The sequence below is a fragment of the Mobula hypostoma genome, chromosome 9, assembly GCF_963921235.1.
Source record: "Mobula hypostoma chromosome 9, sMobHyp1.1, whole genome shotgun sequence".
Lineage (NCBI taxonomy): Eukaryota > Metazoa > Chordata > Chondrichthyes > Myliobatiformes > Myliobatidae > Mobula > Mobula hypostoma.
Window position 1 is genome coordinate 79,541,932 of NC_086105.1, and position 23,852 is coordinate 79,565,783.

At 45.0% G+C, this 23,852-nt stretch overlaps 1 long non-coding RNA gene across 1 annotated transcript in view; it reads right to left on the minus strand.

Moving 5' to 3' along the window:
* Nucleotides 1-8,034: 8,034 nt before the first annotated feature.
* The window catches only part of LOC134351285 (uncharacterized), a 367,287-nt gene continuing 351,469 nt past the window's right edge, over nt 8,035-23,852 (minus strand). The window contains exons 3-4 of the long non-coding RNA XR_010019117.1: nt 15,795-15,901; nt 8,035-8,226 (exon numbers count right to left, since the gene is read on the minus strand). This is a non-coding gene — a long non-coding RNA (uncharacterized LOC134351285). The remainder of the gene's footprint in view (nt 8,227-15,794; nt 15,902-23,852) is intronic.

The following is a 23,852-nucleotide window of genomic DNA, read 5'->3' on the forward strand; positions in this document are numbered from 1 at the left end:
TTTCTAAAATAAGGATCCCAAAACTGCTCACAATACTCCAAGTGTGGTCTCACAAGTGCCTTATAGAGCCTCAAAATCACATCCCTGATCTTATATTCTATACCTCTAGAAATGAATGCTAACATTGCATTTGCTTTCTTCACCACCGACTCAGCCTGAAGGTTAACCCTTAGGGCATCCTGCACAAGGCCTCACAAGTCCCTTTGTATCTCTGCATTTTGAATTCTCTCCCCATAAAAATAATAGTCTGCCTGTTTATTTCTTCCACCAAAGTGCACTTTCCAACATTGTATTTCATTTGCAACTTCTTTGCCCATTCCTCTAAACAATTTAAGTATCTCTGCAAGCTCTCTGTTTCCTCAACACTACCTGTTTCGCCACCTATCTTTGTATCATCAGCTAATTTAGCCAGAAATCCATTAATCCTACAGTCCAAGTCATTGGCATACATCGTAAAAAGCAGCAGTCCCAACACCGACCCCTGTGACCAGCCAGAATAGGATCCCTTTATTCCCACTCTCTGTTTTCTGCCGATCAGCCAATGCCCCACCCATGCTAGTAACTCCCCTGTAATTCCATGGGATCTTACCTTGCTCAGCAGCCTCATGTGCGGCACCTTCTGAAAATCCAAGTACACCACATCTACTGCATCTCCTTGTCTGCCCTGCTTGTAATCTCTTCAAAAAATTGTAGTAGGCTAGTCAGGCAGGATTTTCCTTTCAGGAAACCATGCTGGCTTTGGCCTATCTTGTCATATGCCTCCAGGTATTCCGTAATCTCATCCCTAGCAATCAATTCCAACAACTTCCCAACTACTGACGTCAGGCTAACAGGTCTATAGTTTCCTTTCTGCTGCCTCCCATCCTTCCTATATAGTGGAGTATCAGTTGCAATTTTCCAGTCATCCAGTATAATAACAGAATCTATTGATTCTTGAAAGATGATCGCTAATGCCACAACAATCTCTCTAGCTACCTCCTTCAGAACCCAAGGGTGCATTCCATCAAGTCCAGGAGATTCATCCACCCTCAGACCATTAAGCTTCCTGAGCACCTTCTCAGTCACAATTTTCACTGTACATACTTCATTTCCCTGACAATCCTGAATGTCTGGTATAATGCAGATGTTTTCCACTCTGAAGACTGATGCAAAATATGCATTCAGTTCCTCTCTAATCTCTGCGTCTCTCATTACAGTATCTCCAGCATCATTTTCTATTGGTCCTATATCTACGCTCAACTTTCTTTTACCCTTTATATACTTAAAAATGCTTTTAGTATCTTCTTTGATATTACTCGCCAGCTTCCTTTCATAATGCATCTTTTCCTTCCTAATGGCTTTCTTAGTTTCCTTCTGCAAGTTTTTAAAAGCTTCCCAATCCTCTATCTTCTCACTAGCTTTGGCTTCTCTTTTGCTTTTACTTTGGTTCTGACTTTACTTTGCTTTATTTTGGTAGTGTCCTTCTTCCATTTGTAAATTTCTTCTTATTTGGAATATATGTGTCTTGCACTTCCCTCATTTTTCACAGAAACTCCAGTCATAATCTGCATGCTGTTGATGACAAATCTGATGATAGTGGGTGACACAGAAGTAAGATTTACAATATGAAACTAACAATAGACAAGCAATATGGCTTACACTAGAAGTGAACGGCAAATTAATTAAAATGGAACTGGACACTGGATTAGCTATTTCAGTCATTCCACAAAATAAGTTTGAATGGCATTTCAAAGATACTGAACTGAAGTTGATAAACGAGACCTAATTTCTCAAAACATTAGCAAATTCAGAGATAATCACAAGAAACCAGAAGAAGAAAAAGAAAGGTGCATAAGAAAGAAGGAATATGAGAAAGAAAAACAGCACAAACAGGACGTGAGTGAGATTGGGACCTTGAGCGATACTGTGATAGTTATCGTGAGAGTGTTACATACCTCAAGGAGATCTTGTGATTTCATTGTGAGAATAATGTAATGGTCATTTGGAGGTCACTTGATGTAATTTTCCTGCCGATGTGAGTTCACATGATGACATGTTCACCACGGGTATAAAAGGGAGACCCCTGGTGACGCAGTTAGTTTTCCAGCTAGAGCGTTAGTCAGAGTCTCCGTTCTGTTGCGTATTTATTTTATGACGCAGTTTCATTTTCAAAATGGAGTTTTACGTTCTATTGTAAGGTACAATAGTGCTGGACTGGCAGTTTGTTCATTTCTGCCAGATTTGTTGATGTACCTTTTTAGTAGTATTGGAGAGTGAAGACATTATCGAAGTACAGGACCTGAAGGATTAAGAGCAGTTGGTATCGTTCGGCAGTTTGACAAAGGATTGACCTTATTGAGTCTTTGATGAAGAAGTAGCGACCTGCATCGAAGATAACTCCTGCCAAAAGAGTAAGAAAGTTCATGCAAGGTTTGCTCTCTAGAAATAAAGGTCAGTTGTTTTTAAGCCGTTTATTTCCTTTGTTGTGAATCTTTTGGACAGAACCAGCAGGAAAGTCGCATCTATGACGAAATCCTTCTCCAGAGAAGTCTCTTCCAATTGAATGTATAAATCTGCTGGGCTTTCTAATTCACCATTTTAAAAACTGTGTTTGACTTTATTGCTTTAAGAACCAGTACCAAGTGGCGATTTGTTGAATGGCCGCATAGCAGTTAATTTCCGGTTAAGGTTTTCGTTTGTTTTTTATTGTTTATCAGTGTTTAATAAATGTTTTGTTGTTTTTATATAACTTGACTCGATTGATATTCATTGTGGCTGGTTACGTAAAAAGAGAACCAAGGATAAGTAAAGGGAGCATGACCAAGAAAAGTGTCTAGATCTGTCCGAGGATTGGAAAAGTGTCCAGAGCTGTCCGAGGAGTGGACAAGTGTCCAGATCAGTCCGAGGAGTGGAAAAGTGTCCAGATCAGTCCGAGGAGTGGAATAGTCCAGATCAGTCCAAGGAGTGGAAAAGTGTCCAGATCAGTCCGAGGAGTGGACAAGTGTCCAGATCTGTCCGAGGAGTGGACAAGTGTCCAGATCAGTCCGAGGAGTGGAAAAGTGTCCAGATCTGTCTGAGGAGTGGAAAAGTGTCCAGAGCTGTCTGAGGAGTGGACAAGTGTCCAGATCAGTCCGAGGATTGGAATAGTGTCCAGAGCTTCCCGAGGATTGGAAAAGTGTTCAGATCTGTCCGAGGAGTGGACAAGTGTCCAGATCAGTCCGAGGAGTGAAAAAGTGTCCAGATCAGTCCGAGGAGTGGAAAAGTGTCCAGAGCTGTCTGAGGAGTGGAAAAGTGTCCAGATCTGTCTGAGGAGTGGAAAAGTGTCCAGAGCTGTCCGAGGAGTGGAAAAGTGTCCAGAGCTGTCCGAGGAGTGGAAAAGTGTCCAGATCAGTCCGAGGATTGGAATAGTGTCCAGAGCTTCCCGAGGATTGGAAAAGTGTTCAGATCTGTCCGAGGAGTGGACAAGTGTCCAGATCTGTCCGAGGAGTGGACAAGTGTCCAGATCAGTCCGAGGATTGGAATAGTGTCCAGAGCTTCCCGAGGATTGGAAAAGTGTCCAGAGCTGTCCGAGGAGTGGAAAAGTGTCTAGATCTGTCTGAGGAGTGGACAAGTGTCCAGATCAGTCCGAGGAGTGGAAAAGTGTCCAGAGCTGTCCGAGGAGTGGAAAAGTGTCCAGATCTGTCTGAGGAGTGGAAAAGTGTGTAGATCTGTCCGAGGAGTGGAAAAGTGTCCAGAGCTGTCCGAGGATTGGAAAAGTGTTCAGATCTGTCCGAGGAGTGGACAAGTGTCCAGATCTGTCCGAGGAGTGGAAAAGTGTCCAGATCTGTCCGAGGAGTGGACAAGTGTCCAGATCAGTCCGAGGAGTGGAATAGTGTCCAGAGCCGTCCGAGGAGTGGAAAAGTGTTCAGATCTGTCCGAGGAGTGGACAAGTGTCCAGATCAGTCCGAGGAGTGGAAAAGTGTCCAGATCAGTCCGAGGATTGGAATAGTGTCCAGAGCTTCCCGAGGATTGGAAAAGTGTCCAGATCAGTCCGAGGAGTGGACAAGTGTCCAGATCAGTTCGAGGATTGGAATAGTGTCCAGAGCTTCCCGAGGATTGGAAAAGTGTCCAGAGCTGTCCGAGGAGTGGACAAGTGTCCAGATCTGTCCGAGGAGTGGAAAAGTGTCTAGATCTGTCCGAGGAGTGGAAAAGTGTCTAGATCTGTCCGAGGAGTGGAAAAGTGTCCAGAGCTGTCCGAGGATTGGAAAAGTGTTCAGATCTGTCCGAGGAGTGGACAAGTGTCCAGATCAGTCCGAGGAGAGGACAAGTGTCCAGATCAGTCCGAGGATTAGAATAGTGTCCAGAGCTTCCCGAGGATTGGAAAAGTGTCCAGAGCTGTCCGAGGAGTGGAAAAGTGTCCAGATCAGTCCGAGGAGTGGACAAGTGTCCAGATCTGTCCGAGGATTGGAAAAGTGTCCAGAGCTTCCCAAGGATTGGAATAGTGTCCAGATCTGTCCGAGGAGTGGAATAGTGTCCAGTGCTTCCCGAGGATTGGAAAAGTGTTCAGATCTGTCCGAGGAGTGGACAAGTGTCCAGATCAGTCCGAGGATTGGAATAGTGTCCAGAGCTTCCCGAGGATTGGAAAAGTGTCCAGAGCTGTCCGAGGAGTGGAAAAGTGTCTAGATCTGTCTGAGGAGTGGACAAGTGTCCAGATCAGTCCGAGGATTGGAATAGTGTCCAGAGCTTCCCGAGGATTGGAAAAGTGTCCAGATCAGTCCGAGGAGTGGACAAGTGTCCAGATCAGTTCGAGGATTGGAATAGTGTCCAGAGCTTCCCGAGGATTGGAAAAGTGTCCAGAGCTGTCCGAGGAGTGGACAAGTGTCCAGATCTGTCCGAGGAGTGGAAAAGTGTCTAGATCTGTCCGAGGAGTGGAAAAGTGTCTAGATCTGTCCGAGGAGTGGAAAAGTAGTCCAGAGCTGTCCGAGGAGTGGACAAGTGTCCAGATCAGTCCGAGGATTGGAATAGTGTCCAGAGCTTCCCGAGGATTGGAAAAGTGTTCAGATCTGTCCGAGGAGTGGACAAGTGTCCAGATCAGTCCGAGGAGTGGACAAGTGTCCAGATCAGTCCGAGGATTAGAATAGTGTCCAGAGCTTCCCGAGGATTGGAAAAGTGTCCAGAGCTGTCCGAGGAGTGGAAAAGTGTCCAGATCAGTCCGAGGAGTGGACAAGTGTCCAGATCTGTCCGAGGATTGGAAAAGTGTCCAGAGCTTCCCAAGGATTGGAATAGTGTCCAGATCTGTCCGAGGAGTGGAATAGTGTCCAGAGCTTCCAGAGGATTGGAAAAGTGTTCAGATCTGTCCGAGGAATGGAAAAGTGTCCAGATCTGTCCGAGGAGTGGAAAAGTGTCCAGAGCTTCCCGAGGATTGGAAACGTGTCCAGAGCCGTCCGAGGATTGGAATAGTGTCCAGATCAGTCCGAGGAGTGGAAAAGTGTCCAGATCAGTCCGAGGAGTGGAATAGTGTCCAGAGCCGTCCGAGGAGTGGAAATGTGTCCAGATCTGTCCGAGGAGTGGACAAGTGTCCAGATCTGTCCGAGGAGTGGAAAAGTGTCCAGAGCTTCCCGAGGATTGGAAAAGTGTCCAGAGCTGTCCGAGGAGTGGACAAGTGTCCAGATCTGTCCGAGGAGTGGAAAAGTGTCTAGATCTGTCCGAGGAGTGGAAAAGTGTCTAGATCTGTCCGAGGATTGGAAAAGTGTCCAGAGCTTCCCAAGGATTGGAATAGTGTCCAGATCTGTCCGAGGAGTGGAATAGTGTCCAGAGCTTCCAGAGGATTGGAAAAGTGTTCAGATCTGTCCGAGGAATGGAAAAGTGTCCAGATCAGTCCGAGGAGTGGAAAAGTGTCCAGAGCTTCCCGAGGATTGGAAACGTGTCCAGAGCCGTCCGAGGATTGGAATAGTGTCCAGATCAGTCCGAGGAGTGGAAAAGTGTCCAGATCAGTCCGAGGAGTGGAATAGTGTCCAGAGCCGTCCGAGGAGTGGAAATGTGTCCAGATCTGTCCGAGGAGTGGACAAGTGTCCAGATCTGTCCGAGGAGTGGAAAAGTGTCCAGAGCTGTCCGAGGATTGGAATAGTGTTCAGAGCTGTCCGAGGAGTGGAAATGTGTCCAGATCTGTCCGAGGAGTGGACAAGTGTCCAGATTTGTCCGAGGAGTGGAAAAGTGTCCAGAGCTTCCCGAGGTGTAGATAAGTGTCCAGATCAGTCCGAGGAGTGGAAAAGTGTCCAGAGCTTCCCGAGGATTGGAAAAGTGTTCAGAGCTTCCCGAGGATTGGAAAAGTGTTCAGAGCTTCCCGATGTGTAGATAAGTGTCCAGAGCTGTCAGAACCGCTCCCTGCAGAATCAGAGTCAACTCCTACAGCCTCCAAGGAGGAGGCCTCAGAACGTGAGATTGTTTCGCAGCCACAGGTCTCATCTGCCAAGTAAAGTGACCTCCCTTGTCAGGAAAGGCATTATAGCACTAGAGTATGAAATCCTCCACAGCAATTAAATCTTTAGGCCAGAATGGGACAATTTAGAATTTACTATGTGGATGTCCATGTAGTAGTTGTATTATATTGTATACTGTATATGTATAGATATCTAGAGAGCAATACGTTATATATTTGAGTTGAATTGCATTCTATACTGAGTTGGAGTGTAGAGCTAAGCAGGGAGGTCTGTTGTGATTTTAATATTTCAGTAATATTGTAAATATGTTTGATTAAGCATTTTTTGTTGTTTAAATAATTCTTAATGGTTATATGTACGATGTACGTGAATGCTTTAGTTATCATACCACTCCCGTATCATACATGCGCGCCTTGCTTAAAGTAAAAATAAATGCAAATATATTATTCCCTGCTCCGTGTTTTTTGCATTCAATTAGTTTAATGGTTTAGAGTTACAAAACATGCCACTAGGCACATAGGAAGTCAGGCATACATATCAGAATTCAGTCCAGATGAAGTGTCTCAACATTGACTGTCCATTTCTCTCCACAGATGCTGCCTGACCTGCTGAGTTCCTCCAGCATTTTGTTTGATACACACAATCTTAGCCAAAGTGATGGACTGTAAGTTTCATCACAGCAACAAGAATCAGTTCAAAGCACAGACTTGATGCCTTAACAATCATGTCCTTGTCATACACAATGATGGAAGAAGTGTTGACCAGAAAATGCTCAATATGTCAAACAGAATTTGTGGAGCAATGATTTTGATTTATGTTTGGGACCTTCTTTTCTTTTATTTTCTATTCCACTGTACAGTCACAGGTTTCCAGATTTTCCTTACCTTCACCATTGTTAAGGGATATCATGAAATGGCAGCGGAGCAGTAAGATTGAGGTTTGATTATATCCACTGTCTGTAAGGAGTTTGTACGTTCTTCCATGGCCACGTGGGTTTCTTCCAGGTGTTCCGGCTTCCTCCCACATCCCAAAGATATTCCGTTAAGGTTAGTGAGTTGTGGACAGGTAATTTTGGCTCTGGAAGCGTGATGACACTTGCAGATACCTCGCTGCTTTGATTTGACAAATTCAAAGGTTTCAAAGGTAAAATTTAATGTCAGAGAAATGTATACAGTATATATTCTGAAATGCTTTTTCTTCGCCACCATCCACAAAAACAGAGGAGTACCTCTGAAGAATGAACGACAGTCAAATGTTGGAATCCCAAAGTCCCCCCCCACCAGCTCCCCCCTCCGGCACATAAGCGGCAGCAAGCAACAATACCCCCCTCCCCCCACTGGCAAAAAAAAGCATCAGCACCCGCCACCAAGCACTTAAGCATGAGCAAGGCAACAGCAAAGACACAGACTTGCAGTACTCCAAAGACTACATTGTTCACCCAGTATTCAACATACCACAGGCTCTCTCTCCCTAACAAAGGAGAAAGAGATTTTCACAGCGAGATGGGAGAGATGACAAACAACTCACTGGTTATGATGGTAAAAGTCTGCCACGTCCCTTTTTTTCGAGCTCTGTGCCCAAAGATCACGAGTCTCTGGGCACAGAGCCGTAGATGTTTCAACTCCCCTGGCAACAAATGGGTCTCCTGTTGTGACACCGAAACCTTGATCCACCCACCTCCAGAGCCCTGAGATCCTAGGCTTCCAAAGCCGAGCCCTTGTCATGCCGAACATGCTGAACGGTCGGTTGTGAAACCCGAGAGCAGGTCCCATTCCCGCAACGAACTGTAGTTAGCATGTAACTCCAGGTCAGCCTCTTCAAAAGAACCCTGAAAGGGAAAAACAGAGATGTTAAAGATGGAAATAGAGCTGTTTCCGAAGATGCAAGCAACAGAGTCGCCGTTCAGCACCATCATCACTACGCTTCGCCTTCTGGATATTATGAATTTCACTATTTGTTTCAATGTAGGTGCGAAAAATAAAGTTAATCTTTATCTTTATCTTTGATTTTTTCTTCAACTGGTGGAAAGCTATGTTAACTGCTCACCACTTGTAAAGGTGACAGTATCAGATTTGGATTTGTTTGAATATAATATTAAATCACACATAACTTTGCCGAAGGATTTAATGAGTGAGACTGACATAAGCACATAAGACCATCAGCCATAGGAGCAGAATTAGGCCATTCGGCCAATCATGTCTGCTCTATCATGGCTAATTTATTATCCCTCTCAACCCCATTCTCCTGCCTTCTCCCCATAACCTGTGATGTCCTGACTAATCAAGAACCAATCAATTTCAGCTTTAATTACACCCAATGTTTTAGCCTTTACAGCTGCCTGTGGCAAAGAATTCCACAGTTCACAACCCCCTGGCTAAATAAATTCCTTTTCATCTTTGTTCTAAAGGTTGAGTTACTTACATAAAAATGTCTTGTGTTTAATTCACTCTCTGTGATGCGAACTGATTTCCACTAGGCGCGCCATGAAATTAAAAAACACACTTTAAATTCCTACTGCAATTTAGTGCCCACCTGTCCTCCTGAAAAATTAAACTCATGGTTTAAAACACTGAGAATGGAGTGAGAATTGGTGAGTACAGACTCGCAGTGAAATAGCCTTAAGGGATAATGATGCAGAATTGGTGCCTCCACTAAGATTAAAGGTCAAAGGCTGAAGGGAAATTCAGGTCCAGTTCAAAGCCTGGATGCTGATTGGAAGCCGAAAGGTCAAGGCTCGTTGGACAGAACCCTGAGTCTGCAAATCCATTGGAGAAGTCAAAGGCTCAATGGCTTGCAAATCCATGAGTTCACTGGAAGCTGGAGGCCAAAGACAACCTGGCCTGGAGTGGGAGAACTACGTATGTGTGTGGGTGCGGTGTGGCTTGTTCCACTTTGTCGTTTGGTATGTTCTGATTTTTTGTGTTCTGTGTCGTTCTGCTGATCATTGAGGACATGCAATGTTGACACCAGAATGTGTGGTGACACTTGTAGGCTGGCCTGAACAAATCCTTGCATGTGCTGGTTGCTAATCCAAATGACATGTTTTATGGTATGCTTTGATGTACTTGTGATAAATAAGTGAATCTAAATCTGAATCTGAGAAAAGGTGAGGGAACTGACAGTGGAAGTAAGAAGAGATTCTAACTGAGAATTACTCCTGTCTCTTTACACAAGGAACAAGACAATACATCAAACAAAGGTGCCCATTATTTCATTCACATTAAAGCTCGTGTTGAGAATTAAAAAGGAAATCTCTTCATTGTGAGCATCTAAAGAAAATCCAATAAATAAAACAAACACATTCTGGCATTTGCAATTTTAATTAAAAATATCTTTATCCATTCTGTTTCAATTTAGACCAGAAATTGCAATAGTGTTACTGATGTAAGCGACCTGAGGGACTTCCATTGATGGAAATGGGTGCAGTTAATCTCGATGGCTTCCTTCAAAAATGTGGGTGACAAACTCCAATTGGATGTGATTCACTTACTGTAGAGTCAGTGCTGAGCTGTCCTGAACTCAGTTCTTGCAACAGGGTTTGTTATGGTGAAGCTGCCTGCACTGTGACGTGACCAACGGTTAAATTCAGCCAAAACCAGGGCTTCCATTTGAATTAGGAATCAGGAAAAAGGTTTATTATTGTCTCTGACATATGTCACGAACTTTGTTGTTTAGCAGCAGTAATACAGTGCAAGGCATATAAAAATTACAATGCATTACAATTAAAAAAATATGTAATGCAAAAAAGGGAGGAAAATAGTGTTCATGAGCTCATGAACCATTCAAGAATCTAATGGCAGAAGGGAAGAAGCTGTTCTAAAGTGTTGAGTGTGTGACTTCAGGCTCCTGTACCTCCTCTCTGAGAAGGGGGTATGTCCTGAGTGGTGGGGGTCCTTAACAATGGATACTTCCTTCTCAAGGCATCGCCTTTTGAGGATTTCTTCGATGGTGGAGAGGTTCATAGCCATGACAGAGCTGGCTGAGATTCCAACCTCTGGAACATTTGTCTGATCCTGTGCCAGGGTCACATCCTTTCATACCAGGGTGAATTGTACAATGGGTTATTGGATTCATGATTGCAGAGTAGGCGATTAACAGGGAATAAGTTCAAAATCAAAAATGTTTTTGAACAGGAAAGGTTGATGTCAATCTCAGGGTTTGCACAATCTTGGTGCCCAGTAGTAATATTCCCTACTTGTTTCATACTTTACTGGTGGCCTTGGTGGCTTTTGTAGAAACTTCTTTCTTAGTACATGATTTGATTACACCAACATCACCGTCTGTCTCATATCACAGACAGCAAAGTGACCAAGAGGAGAATATTCAGGAAAGCTCTCATCACACATGGGCTTCCAATAGTTGAAGCATTATCAGTCAGATGAGGTAGACACAAGGTGATTGACAAAAAACAGAGGCACCATGAGTGGTCGGCTTTATTTTCACAGCTGTGACCTGGAATGCATTGCTGAAATTAGCAGACGTGGACTCAACTGAGAATTGGATAAATGTTTGAAGGGGAGTGAATTTTACAGTGCTGAGGGGGAAGAGTGGGGAATGGGATAAACTGTATAATTCTACCTAAGGGACAGCACGTGTATGATGCTCCTTCCCATAAAGTATAACTTCAGCATTTCCATGACAAATTTGAATCGGGCAATGGCCACAAAGAAAAACACTTTAATCCTTCTCATTCAGTACTGTGCAAAAGTCTTTGGCACATATACAGTATATAGATTGGATACCCTCAGACCTTTGCACAGTACTGTAATAATTTTACATATTGCACTATACTTCTGCAAAAAAAATCAAATTTCATGACATTTGTGAATGATGACAAGGCTGATTCTGATTTGGGTTTCTGTTGTGGATTGAGAATGGGAAGGGGACAGTGAGAGGGGATTCATGGTTGGGAAGAGGGGAAGGGAGAGAGGATGGAGTGGGAAGCAGCAGAGAGACACTCTTTAATGATCAATAAAGCAATTGTTTTGAATCAAATGATCTTGCCTGATGTCTCAGGGGTGGGTGTGTCTGCACCTTCCCCATCCCCGTCCTTGGCACTCCTTCTCTGACACCTGTCTCACTTCCCTCCCATGGTGCTCCACCCTCACCATTCCAAACATCCTTTGCTCCAACCAGAATTACAAACTCACTCTCGGCTCCACATTGACAGAATTCTTAGGAACCCTATCGATATATGTGTGCCTAACACTTATGCACAGTACTATGGCACATAGAATGCGACAGAACAGCAACAGGCCCTTGGGCCAGACTAATTCCTCCTCGTCACTGTTTTAAATGGACGTCCTTCTACTCTGAAGCTGTGCCGTCTGATCCTAGCCTCATGTGAGTCTGACTTCAGTGGTGGGCAAGTTGTTGGAGAAGATCATGAGAGGCAGGATTTATGAGCATTTGGAGAGGCATAATAAGATTAGGAATAGTCAGCATGGCTTTATCAAGGGTAGGTCATGGCTTACGAGCCTGAGTGAATTCTTTCAGGATGTAACAAAACACACTGATGAAGGTAGAGCAGTAGATGTAGTGTATATGGATTTCAGTAAGGCATTTCATAAGGTTTCCCATGCAAATCTCATTCAGAAAGTAAGGAGGCATGGTATCCAAGGAGACCTTACTTTGTGGATCCAGAATTGGCTTGCCCACAGAAGGCAAAGAGTGGTGTAGATGGTTCATATTCAGTATGGGGATCGGTGACCAGTGGTGTTCTGCAGGGATCTGTTCTGGGATCCCTCCTCTTTGTGATTTTTATAAATAACCTGGATGAAGAAGTAGAAGGGTGGGTTAGTAAGTTTTTCCGAAGTTGGGGGTGCTGTGGATTGTGTGGAGGTCTGTCAGAGATTACAGCAGGACATCGATAGGATGCAGAACTGGGCTGAGAAGGGGCAGATGGACTTCAACCCAAGATAAGTAAAAAGTGGTTCATTTTGGTAGGTCAAATATGAAGAATATAATATAAATGGTAAGACTCTTGGCAGTGTGGAGGATCCGCGAGATCTTGGTGTCTGTGTCGATAGGACACTCAAAGCTGCTGTGCAGGTTGACAGTGTTGTTAAGAAGGTGTTTGGTGTGTTGGCATTCATCAACTGTGGCATTGAGTTCAAGAGCCCTGAGGTAATATTACAGCTATATAAGACCTTGGTCAGGCCCCACTTGGAGTACTCTGGTCACCTCACTACAGGAAGGATGTGAATACTATAGAGAGCATGCAGAGGAGATTTATAAGGATTGTGCCAGGATTGGAGGGCATAACTTATGAGAATAAGTTGAGTGAACTTGGCCTTTTCTCCTTGGAGCAACAGAAGATTAAAGGTGACCTGAAAAGGTGTATAGGATGATAAGGGGCATTGATTTTGTGGATATCCAGAGACTTTTTCCCAGGACTGAAATGGCTAACAGGAAGGAGTATAGTTTTAAGATGTTTGGAAATAGGTACTGAGGGGATGTCAGGGGTAAGTTTTTCTCACTGAGAGTGATGGGTGCATGGAATGCACTCCGGCGGTGGTGGTGGAAGCGGATACAATAGAGTCTTTTAAGAGCCTCGTAGATGGGTATGTGGAGGTTAGAAAAATAGATGGCTATGCTCTAGGAAAATTCTCGGCAGTTTCTAAAGTAGGTTACATGGTTGGCAAAACATTGTGGGCCGAAGGGCCTGTAATGTGCTGTAGATTTCTATGTTCATCCACTCTATCTTGGCCTTTCAACATTTAATAGGTTTCAATGAGATCCCCCACATTCATCTGAGTTCCAGTGAGTACAGGCCTAGAGCAATCAAATGCTTCTCATATGCTCAGCCTTTTATTCCCAGAATCATTTCTGTCAACCTTCTTTGAAAGCTCTCCAGTGTCAGCACATCCTTTCTTAGATAAGGGCCCAAAACTGTTCACAATGCTCCAAGTCCATCTGGTCCAGGTGACTTATCTACCTTTGGACCTTTCAGCTTCTCAAGCTCCTTCTCCTTAGTAAAAGCAACAGCACTTACTTCTGCCCCTTGACATCTATCTTTGTATCATCTGCAAACTTGTCCACAAATCCATCAATTATGTCATCCAAATCATTGATATATAATGTGAAAAGAAGCAGTCCCAACATTGATACCTGTGGAATACCACTAAACACAGGCAGCCTAAAGGAAAAGGTTCCCTCTATTCCCACTCTTTGCCTCCTACAATCTTCCATCCCTGCTGGCACCATGGTTCTTGTCAAGCAGCTTTATGTGTGGCACCTTGTCCAAGGTCTTCAGAAAATCCAAGTAAATAATATCCACTAACTCTCCTCTGTCTATCCTGCCTGTTATTTCCTCAATTCCAACAGATTCGTCAGACAATATTTTCCCTTCAGGAAACCATGTTGACTTTGGACTATTTTATCATGTGCCTCCAATATCCTGAACCCTCCTCCTTAATAATGGATTCTAACATCTTCCAAACCTCTGAAGTAAGGCTAAATGGCTTATAATTTTGTTTCTTCAGCCTCCTGTTGTGTATTAAATGTTTTGAATTGATTTTGAATTGACTTGACTTTACTTGAATATTATTCAATATTTGAATAATATTGTAAATATATTGTTTGATTAAGGTTTCTTTCTTGACATAATTCATCATGACTATATATATGTGTGAGAGTGACATATGTATGTGCCTCACAAAAGGAAAAGGAAAAATAACTAAGTAGACTAATATCTTGGCTCCTGTGTTTATCTTTCAATTAGTTTCTGGAGTTACAAAACCAAGCACCTCACTCCCTTCATAAAGGGAGGAGTGACATCTGCAATTTTCCAGTCCCCCAGAACTATTCTAGAATCGATAGATTCTTGAAAGGTCTGGACTAATGTCTCCACAATCTCTTCAGCTACCTCTTTCACAACCCTGACATGTAGTCCATCAAATCATAAGAGCATAAGACATAGAAGCAGAATTAGGCCATTCAGCCCAGCAAGTTTGCTGTGCCATTTCATCATGGCTGATCCATTTACCTCTCAGCCCCAATCTCCTGCCTTCTCCCCATAACTTTTAATCCCTGACTCATCAAGAACCTATCAAGCTTAGCCTTAAATACACCCAACAACCAGGCCTTCACAGCCATCAATGACAACAAAGTTCTCAGATTCACCACCCTCTGGCTAAAGAAATTCCTCAAACTGTTCTAAATGGATGTTCCTCTATTCTGAGTTTATGCCCTCTGGTCCTAGACTCTCCTATTGTAAGAAACATCATATCCACATCCACTCTTTCGAGGCCTTTCAAAATTCGATAGCTTTCAATGAGATCTCCTCTCATTCATCTAAATTCCAGTGAGTACAGGCCAGAGCCATCAAACGCTCCTCATATGACAAGCTTTTCATTTGCAGAATCATTTTTGTGAACTTCCTTTGAATCTTCTCCAATGTCAGCACATCCTTTTTTATATAAGGGGCTTAAAATTATTCAGAATGCTCTAAGTCAATCTGGTCCAGGTGACTTATCTACTTTCAGACCTGTCAGCTTCACAAGCAACATCTCCTTAGTAATAACAACCACACTCTGTCTCCTTAGTAATAACAACCACACTCTGTCTCCTTAGTAATATCAACCACACTCTGTCTCCTTAGTAATAACAACCGCACTCTGTCTCCTTAGTAATAACAACCGCACTCTGTCTCCTTAGTAATAACAACCGCACTCTGTCTCCTTAGTAATAACAACCGCACTCTGTCTCCTTAGTAATAACAACCGCACTCTGTCTCCTTAGTAATAACAACCACACTCTGTCTCCTTAGCAAGAACAACTACACTCATTTCTGCATCCGGACAACTCTCCAATTTCTGGCATACTGCTTGTCTTCCACAGTGAAGACTGACACAGACGACTTAATTACTTCGTCTGCAATTTCTTTGTTCCCCATTACTACCTCTCCAACATCATTTTCCAGTAGTCCAATATCCACTCTTGCCTTTCTTTTACTCTTCATATATTTGAAAAAAAGACTTGGTATCCTCTTTTATGGATGATAGAAAAATGGAGCCTATGTAAGAGGGAAGGGTCAGACTGATCTTAAAGTAGTTTAGAAGGTTGGCACAACATCATGGGCCAAAAGGGCTTATACTACACTCAGTTCTATGCTCACTGACACATCAACAGCTCCTTAACCCCAGCAGATTTGTTTCTGTGGTCTCTTCCTGATTTATACAAACATGTCATCCATGAAGTGTATAAAGATACAGCCAGCTGCAGACACAGTGCTGTTTCCCACCATTGTTAGGGGCTGGATTACTCCTGCCAGTTAGACTAGCTACCAATACTCCCTGTTCACCTACTCATACCGCACCTACACTTATTTTCATCAATACACTACACTTGGGAAGTGCTAGCGAGGTGTGAGGTACAGCCCTGGTATTAACTCACCTTTCAACGGTCTGCATCTGAGCCTTTATCATCGAAATGTGCTTGATCCTTGTTAAAGTGGCTCAGCTTTTTAACAATTGTTGAATCTTTCTGATATTGAGAGAAATCTAAAACAAATTATCTAATTAAATGAAGCATTTAAAAGATTAAATATAATAATTTTTTATCAAAATTGCTTTTAATATTTAAATATCAAAGCAAAAAAAATCCCTTCTATAAAGCAGTACAGTATAGGACTATTAAAACAAAAACCAAGTCATCATAAAAGCTTCTTCCTCAACCACTCTTGATAGCTACCCCCACCTCCTCTATCTGTTACTTTTGTCACTGCACAGTAAACACTTCAGACTACTTTTTAGAATGTTGTTTATATTTTAAAGACATGATCTTTAAGTATTTATGCACTTTTTATTCAATATCTGTACTTTAATCTCCAAATTTATTTTGTATGTAATTGTGGTTTTTGTTCCATTTCATGCCAATACACCACAGCAAATTCCTAATACATGTAAATGTGCAAATATGGCAAATAAATTTGATCCTTAATCGTTGATCCTTGATCACTGAAATATGTAGACTAAACTGAAATACTTTCCAGTGTCCAGGCCAAGAATCCACAATGGCATCTATGAACTTATCCTAGTGCTTCACGTAGAGTTCAATGATGAAATAATATGGGAGATGACCTCTGAGATATAGTAGCATCTACTACTCAGTAAGTCTTGGACCAACAGTGAGAGTTCATTTATGTTCAGCACTGACTTGTGCCACTGCCAGCACAAACTGGACCAAAGTAATTGACATCTTTGGAGATCAATGTGTCCCCATCAATCACTACAATGTTTTGCAAAACTTTGTTTGAAATGAATTAGCAGATAACTTTCTTTATATATTTATCTATCTATTTATTTTGTCAGTTTTTTTATTTAGTGATGGAGCATAGAACAGGCCTTTCAGGGCACACTGCTGTAGCAACCCCACAACTCTGATAGATTCTAACCTTCTCACGGGACAATTTTCAATGACCAATTATCCTAACTAGTATGTCTTTGGAGTGTGGAAGGAAACCAGAGCTCATGGAGAGGACGTAAAGAGACTCCTTACAGATTAATGCCAGAATTGAACTCCGAACTCTGGATAGTATCACACTAACCACTACACTATTGTAATTGTAGATTCTGGATCCTGGAGTACACGGAAGGAGGGTTGTGTAACCTTCCTTATTTTCTTTATTTATATTTTCCAGACACAGAGTAGGCCCTCTGGCATTAGAGCCACGTTGTTCAGCAACCCGATTTAACACTAACCTAATCATGGGACAATGTAGAATGACTAATTACCCTACTAACTGGTACGTCTTTGGACTGTGGGAGGAAACCGGAGCACCTGAAGGAAGCCCATGAATTGTACGGGGAGCAAGTCCAGACTCTTTGGAGAGGACAGTGGGTCTGAACTCTGATGTACCAAGGTGTAATAGTGTCGTGCTAACCACTATGCTTCCATGGCTCTAGGCTGATGATTTGGCTCTTAGCTGTCAGAGCCAAAATTCCTGAAATGCAGCAGTTCCACTCAACGTCCATGAGCTCCTTTAAGACAAGGGTTTGCTTGTCCTGTACACCACCACTCCTCTGCTTGTTATCCTTGACTAAGCAAGGAATGACTTAAAATTGAAATCCTATCATTTCCTTGTTATCTGCTCCAACTTTGCAACCATTTGAAATAACTGCATTTCTCCAAACCTAGCATCCTAAGCATTTCTAGTATTAATTTCCTTACCATTGGCAGACGTTTTCTGGTCTCCTAAATAAGCTCTGAATTTCTTTCTTTCAGAAGCTCTTTGAAACTTACCTCCTTCAAGCAAGAATGAGAATTGTTATTTTCTAATGTGGGGGAGTTCAAATTTTTTTACTAGCTGTCCTGTGTGGTACCAGAGTTGAATCAGAATTAGGTTCATTATCTCTGACATTTGTTGTGAAATTCATTGTTTTGCAACATCAGTACAATACATAAGAAGTTACAATAAGCAATATTAAGTAGTGTGAAAAGAGAGCAAACAGTGAGGTTGAGTTCCTGGGTTTCATGGACTATACAGAAATCTGCTGGAGAGGAAGAAGCTGTTCCTAAAGTTTTGAAAATGGGTCTTGCGGCTCCTGTACCTTCTCACTGTCAGGGATGCTGGAGCAGGGATCCAACTGCAGACCCAGTACTGTGCACACAGTAATATTAATTGAGTAACAAATCCTGAGGTGCAAACAAAGTCGGCATCAAAGTTCAGGCAGAGATCAAAACATCCAGAGAAATCCAAAAATCCAGAATCGGGAAACAGTCAGAGTTGATGTTCAGGTAGACAGATTTCAGATACGAATGCTGGAAAGGCTCAGGAAAATTCACTGGCACAATCTGTCTGTCTGTATCTTGTTTTATGGCAGTTGGCATCCAGTTGGCACAATCTGGCAACAAACAAGTGAAAACACAGGACTGAAATACACTGAGTAATAAACAGAGAGACAGATGATAGGTGGAGCACAATGAGACACAGGTGGCAGCAATGCAGGTAATAATGAGAAGCAGATGAGAGACGAAGTACTCAGTAATACAGGGGCCGATGTAGAGCAGGAGTGGGGATGGGAGCACATGGCAATACAAAACCACAGACTGACAGCTAGGGGGAAAACACACAAAAAGACAGTTCAACTGGAGATACTGACAGTAACCTGCCGTCTACAGATGCCTCCTGGTGTCACGGCAGGTAGAACTGGGTGATGGTGATGAAAGTCCCTGATGAGAGAGGGGTCCAGGATGTTCTGAGTGGGGACCCAGCACCTCTCCTCAAGACCGTAGCCCTCCCAGTCCACAAGGTACTGGAGGCCACGGGCCTGGCGACGAACCTCCAGCAGTTAACACACCGTGAAGGCCTCTGCCCCATCGATGAGCCGAGGGGGAGCGGAAGTCTGGGGACAGGACACAGGGGGCGGCTCATGAAAGGCTTGGTGTGGACACATGGAAGGTGGGATGAGTGCAATGGAGAGTGGAGGGGAGCTTGAGACGGACGGCAGCAGGGCTGATGACTTTAGGAATGGGAAAGGGGCCAATGAAGCGGGGGGGGCGAGCTTGTGGGAATCCACCTTGAGGGGCAGGTCTCGGGTTGAAAACCACACATGCTGTCCCTGGCGGTAACATGGGGCCTCGGAGCGATGGCGGTCAGCTTGACACTTGATCCTAGCAGAGGCACAGAGAAGGGCAGAGCCAGTGCGCTCCAGATCCACTGACAACGGCGGATGAATGCCTCGGCAGATGGAACGCCAACCTCCTCCTCCTGGGCGGGAAACAGTGGAGGTTGATAGCCAAGGCAGCACTCGAGGGGACAGACCAGTGGATGAGGACGGATGAGAGTTTATGGTGTCGGCCCAGGGGAGCTGCTGACTCTACGTGGACGGGTTCTGCAATACAGTCTCTAGCTGTTGGTTGGCCCATTTGGTCTGGTCATTGGTTTGCGGGTGGAATCCTGAAGACAGACTCAGATGCACCTAGAAGATTACAGAATGCCCTCCAGAAGTTGGATGTAAAATGAGAGCCCCTGTCTGACACAACATCTACAGGTAAACCATGTAATTTAAAAACATGCAGTACTAGTAATTTGGCTGTTTCTTTGGCAGAGGAGTTTAGGTAAAGGTATGAAGTGTACAGACTTGGAGAAACGATCAACTACTGTGAGAATGGTGGTGTTACCGTCTGATGGGGGAAGACCGGTGACAAAATCCAGGGCAATGTGGGACCAAGGTCTCTTGGGGATAGACAGGGGATGTAACAGATCAGTGGGTGACCAGTTAGAGTTCTTGTCTTGAGCACAGATCGAGCAGGCTGAGACAAAGTTGCGGATGTCATCTCCCATGGAGGGCTACCAGAGCCGCCGGCTGATGAAGGCCTGAGTACACGTGGTTCCAGGGAGACAGGATAACTGGGAAGAATGACCCCACTGCAATACCTGTGAGTGGACAGAGCTGGGAACATAAACACGGTTAGTGGGGTATTGACTAGGGGCTGCCTCGCTCTGTTGAGCAGCTTGCACAATGGATTCAATGTCCCATTGCGCTGCACCCACGAGACAATGAGCAGGGAGGATGACATCAGGGACCTCAGGGGTCTCAGAGGAAGGAAATCTTTCGGAGAGGGAATAAGGATTTCCATTCTTGGAACTAGGGGTGGGGGGAAAGGACAGAGTAAAATTGAACCTTGAGGAAAACAGGACCAATGAGTTTGATGGGAGTTGAGATGCTTCGCAGCACAGATATATTCCAGATTCTTGTGATCAGTCCAGACTAAGAATGGCACTTTTGCTCCCTCCAGCTAATGCCTCCGCTCCTTCAGAGCTAGCTTCACAGCCAGCAGCGCTTGGTTTCCGACATCGTAATTCCGCTCCGTGGGAGTGAGGAGGCGCAAGGGTGTACTTTCTCATCCTTGGCCGAGGGCTGAGAGAGAACAGCTCTTACACCAATGTCAGACGCATCCACCTCCACAAAGAACTGCCAGTCGGTGTTGGGTTGAATCAGGATGGGGGCAGAGGTGAAATGTTCCTTCAGGTCAGAGAATGCTTTTTCAGCAGCAGGGGACCAGGAGAATCTGACAGCAGATGAGGTGAGAGCAGTGAGTGGTGCAGTCAGTGTATTGTAATTTCTGATGAAGCGGCGAGCGAAGTTAGCAAAGCCCAAGAAGCGTTGCAACTCCTGACGAGTCAAAGGTTGGGCCATTCAACCACCGCATTGACCTTTAGTTGGTCAAGGAAGGAGATGATATTGTGATGAAACTCTCATTCCTCAGCCTTCACAAAAAGCTGGTTCTCCAGAAGGCACTGGAGAACTCTGCAGACATGACCTATGTGTTCAGCAAGGGTCTTAGAAAAAAATCAAAATGTCAAGATACACAAAAACAAATTGGTTCAGCATGTCCCTGAGAATGTCACTTACCAGGGCTTCAAAGACATCGGGGACATTGGTGAGACCGAATGGCAGGACCAGATACTCTTATTGGCCTGAGGCAGTGTTGAAGGCCGTCTTCCATTCGTCCCCTTCGCAGATGCTTTCAAGATGCAGAAAGAAAGATGGCGTCGGTAACTGGCGACTTCGCGCGTGCTCTCCCGAGCAACTGCCCTCTCCACTATCCTATACCTGAGAAACCCTTCTAAACCTCAAATTTAGAAAGATAAAGATCAACAACACCCTGGCGAAGCTACTGACCCAGCTGGAGACCACCGCACCAGAACTGCTTCTTAAACTCCGGACCGCACCTGGACCTGACCAACGAGGCCCACCATACTCCCGGAGGCCTGCGGTCTGCTACCGTGCCGGAGCACTTGGAGACACGGCCCATTCCGACCAGCACCTCTCCGGAGCAGGCGACCACAGAGAAATGACAGCGGAGAACTCAAGGTGCCCCAGACGCTTCCCTGGAGCGACCACCGTAGAGCCCCGTTGGTGGCCATCCACAGCTGCCGGAAGTGAGGCCTCCGCCACCGACCTCGGAAATCAAGCCTGAGGCTTGACTGGAGTGGAGGCCTCCGCAACTGTGAGTCGGCTTAAGGGCTTGTTTCAGCAAGGAGCCCGGCCCTCTGGGATTAAGTGCCGGCTTCGGGGCCCGACCCAATCGACAGCCCGGGCCCCCAGCAGTTGGAAGTGGCAGAGGAGCTTCCCCCATTACTCGGCCCAACCTGGAGTGTCTGACGACGCGACCCACCGATCAATTCCCGCAGGACGCGTCCACCTACCTCAAAGAGCTGACAACAACACACTGCATCGATGGAACCCTGGAAAGATGCACTACTTATCGAGGAAGCATGGGAAAAGAGCTGGGCTGCTGTTCAGATTGAAGCTGAGGGGCTTCAGGGTCCCTATGCCCACCATCTTACTAGCTAATGTGCAAGCCATATAGAACAAGGTGGATGATCTTAAAGGGAGACTCACCGACTGCAGGGAGATGCAGAACTGCTGTGTATTCTGTTTCACCAAGACCTGGCTCTCCCCTGCCACTCCCGACTGTGCCATCCGACCGGAGGGATTTTCAATCCATCGATGGACTGCATGGCGTCTTCGGGCAAGACAGGGGGTGGTGGTGTCTGCCTACTGATCAACACTGTGTGGTGCTCGGACACAGTGGCACTGACAAGCTCCTGCAGCCCGGACCTGGAACATCTGTCGGTGAAGTGTCGCCCCTACTATCTGCCATGGGAATTCACCTCGGTCATACTGACAGCGGTCTACATTCCCCCCCCAGGCGGACATGGAGTGTGCTCTGAACATACTGTATGCCAACATCAGTGAACTTGAGACCAGATATCCGGAGGCTTTGCTCATTACAGCCGGGGACTTTAACCAGGCCAACCTCAGAAAGGTGCTGCCAAAGTTATACCAACATGTCTCCTGCCCCACTAGAGGCCCGGATATACTTGACCACTGCTACACAGCAGTCAAGGATGCCTACCGTTCTGTCCCACGACCTCACTTCGGAAAATCGGACCATCAGGCCGTACTCCTCCTCCCGGCTTACAAACAGAAACTGAAGCCGGAGGTCACGGTGTCAAAAGTAGTGTCGCATTGGATGGGGGAAACGGATGAGGTCCTCCGTAACTGCTTTGAATCAGTGGACTGGTTAGTATTCAAGGACTCAGCAGTTAACCTCGATGAGTATGTCTCAGCTCGTCACGGACTTTATTTGGAAATGCACGGAGGACTGTGCGTCTCGTGAGACGATCCGGGTATTCCCTAACCGGAAACCTTGGATGAATTATGAGGTCAAGCCCCTTTTAAAGGCTAGAGCTACGGCTTTTAGGTCCGGGGATACCAGTCGCTACACGGAATCCAGACGTGAATTCCAGAAAACCAGTAAGGGTGACAAGAGGCAACATTGAGCCAAGTTGGAAGCTCAGGCTAACCAAAGGGATGCCAGTAGACTATGGCAGGGTCTAAATGAGATCACTGGGCGCAAAGAAAAGGCTGGGAATATCCATAACTGTGGTGCTTCTTCTCCTGACGAACTTAACGTATTCTACGCAAGATTAGAACAGAAGAGAAGCGTCCCGCTCCCTCCGGATGAACTGGACCTGGTGGCATCGAGATTCATCATCACCGAGAAGGACGTTAGAAGGGCCTTCCTGAGGATAAATCCAAGGAAGGCGACGGGCCCAGATGGCGTCCCAGGACGGGTTCTCCGGGCCTGTGCAAGCGAGCTAGCTGGAGTGTTTGCTGACATCTTCAACTGCTCCCTGCTTCAGTCTAAGATCCCCTTGTGTTTTAAGAAGGCAACGATAATCCCAGTGCCGAAGAAGAGCAAGGTGGCATGCCTGAATGACTATCGACCTGTGGCTCTGACATCAATTCCTATGACGTGCTTCGAGAGATTGGTTATGGCACACATCAACCACAGCCTACCGGTCAGCCTCGACACTTTGCAATTCATCTACCGGAGCAACAGGTCAACGGCAGATGCCATCTCTCTGGCCCTACATTCCTCCTTAGAACACCTGGAGAATAAAGATGCATACGTAAGGCTCCTTTTCATTGACTACAGCTCTGCCTTTAATATCATCATTCCAAATAAACTGATTCCTAAGCTCCGGAACCTGGGCCTTAGCACTCAGATCTGCAGCTGGATCTTCAATTTCCTCATAGACAGGACCCAGGCTGTAAAAATAGGGGACAAGATCTCCTCTACAATCACTCTGAGCACCGGTGCCCCACAAGGCTGAGTACTCAGCCCCCTGCTGTACTCACTGTACACCCATGACTGTGTAGCCAAGTTTCCAAAGTCAATATATAAGTTTGCTGATGACAACAATTGTAGGCCGTATCTTGGGTAATGATGAGTTTGAGTACAGAGAGGAAATTAAGAACCTGGTGACATTGTGCGAAGACAATAACCTATCCCTCAACGTCAGCAAGACGAAGGAATTGGTTGTTGACTTCAGAAGGAGTAGCAGACAGCACGACCCAATTTACATCGGTGGTGCACAAGTGGAACAGATCAAAAGCTTTAAGTTCCTTGGGGTCAATATCACAAATGACCTGA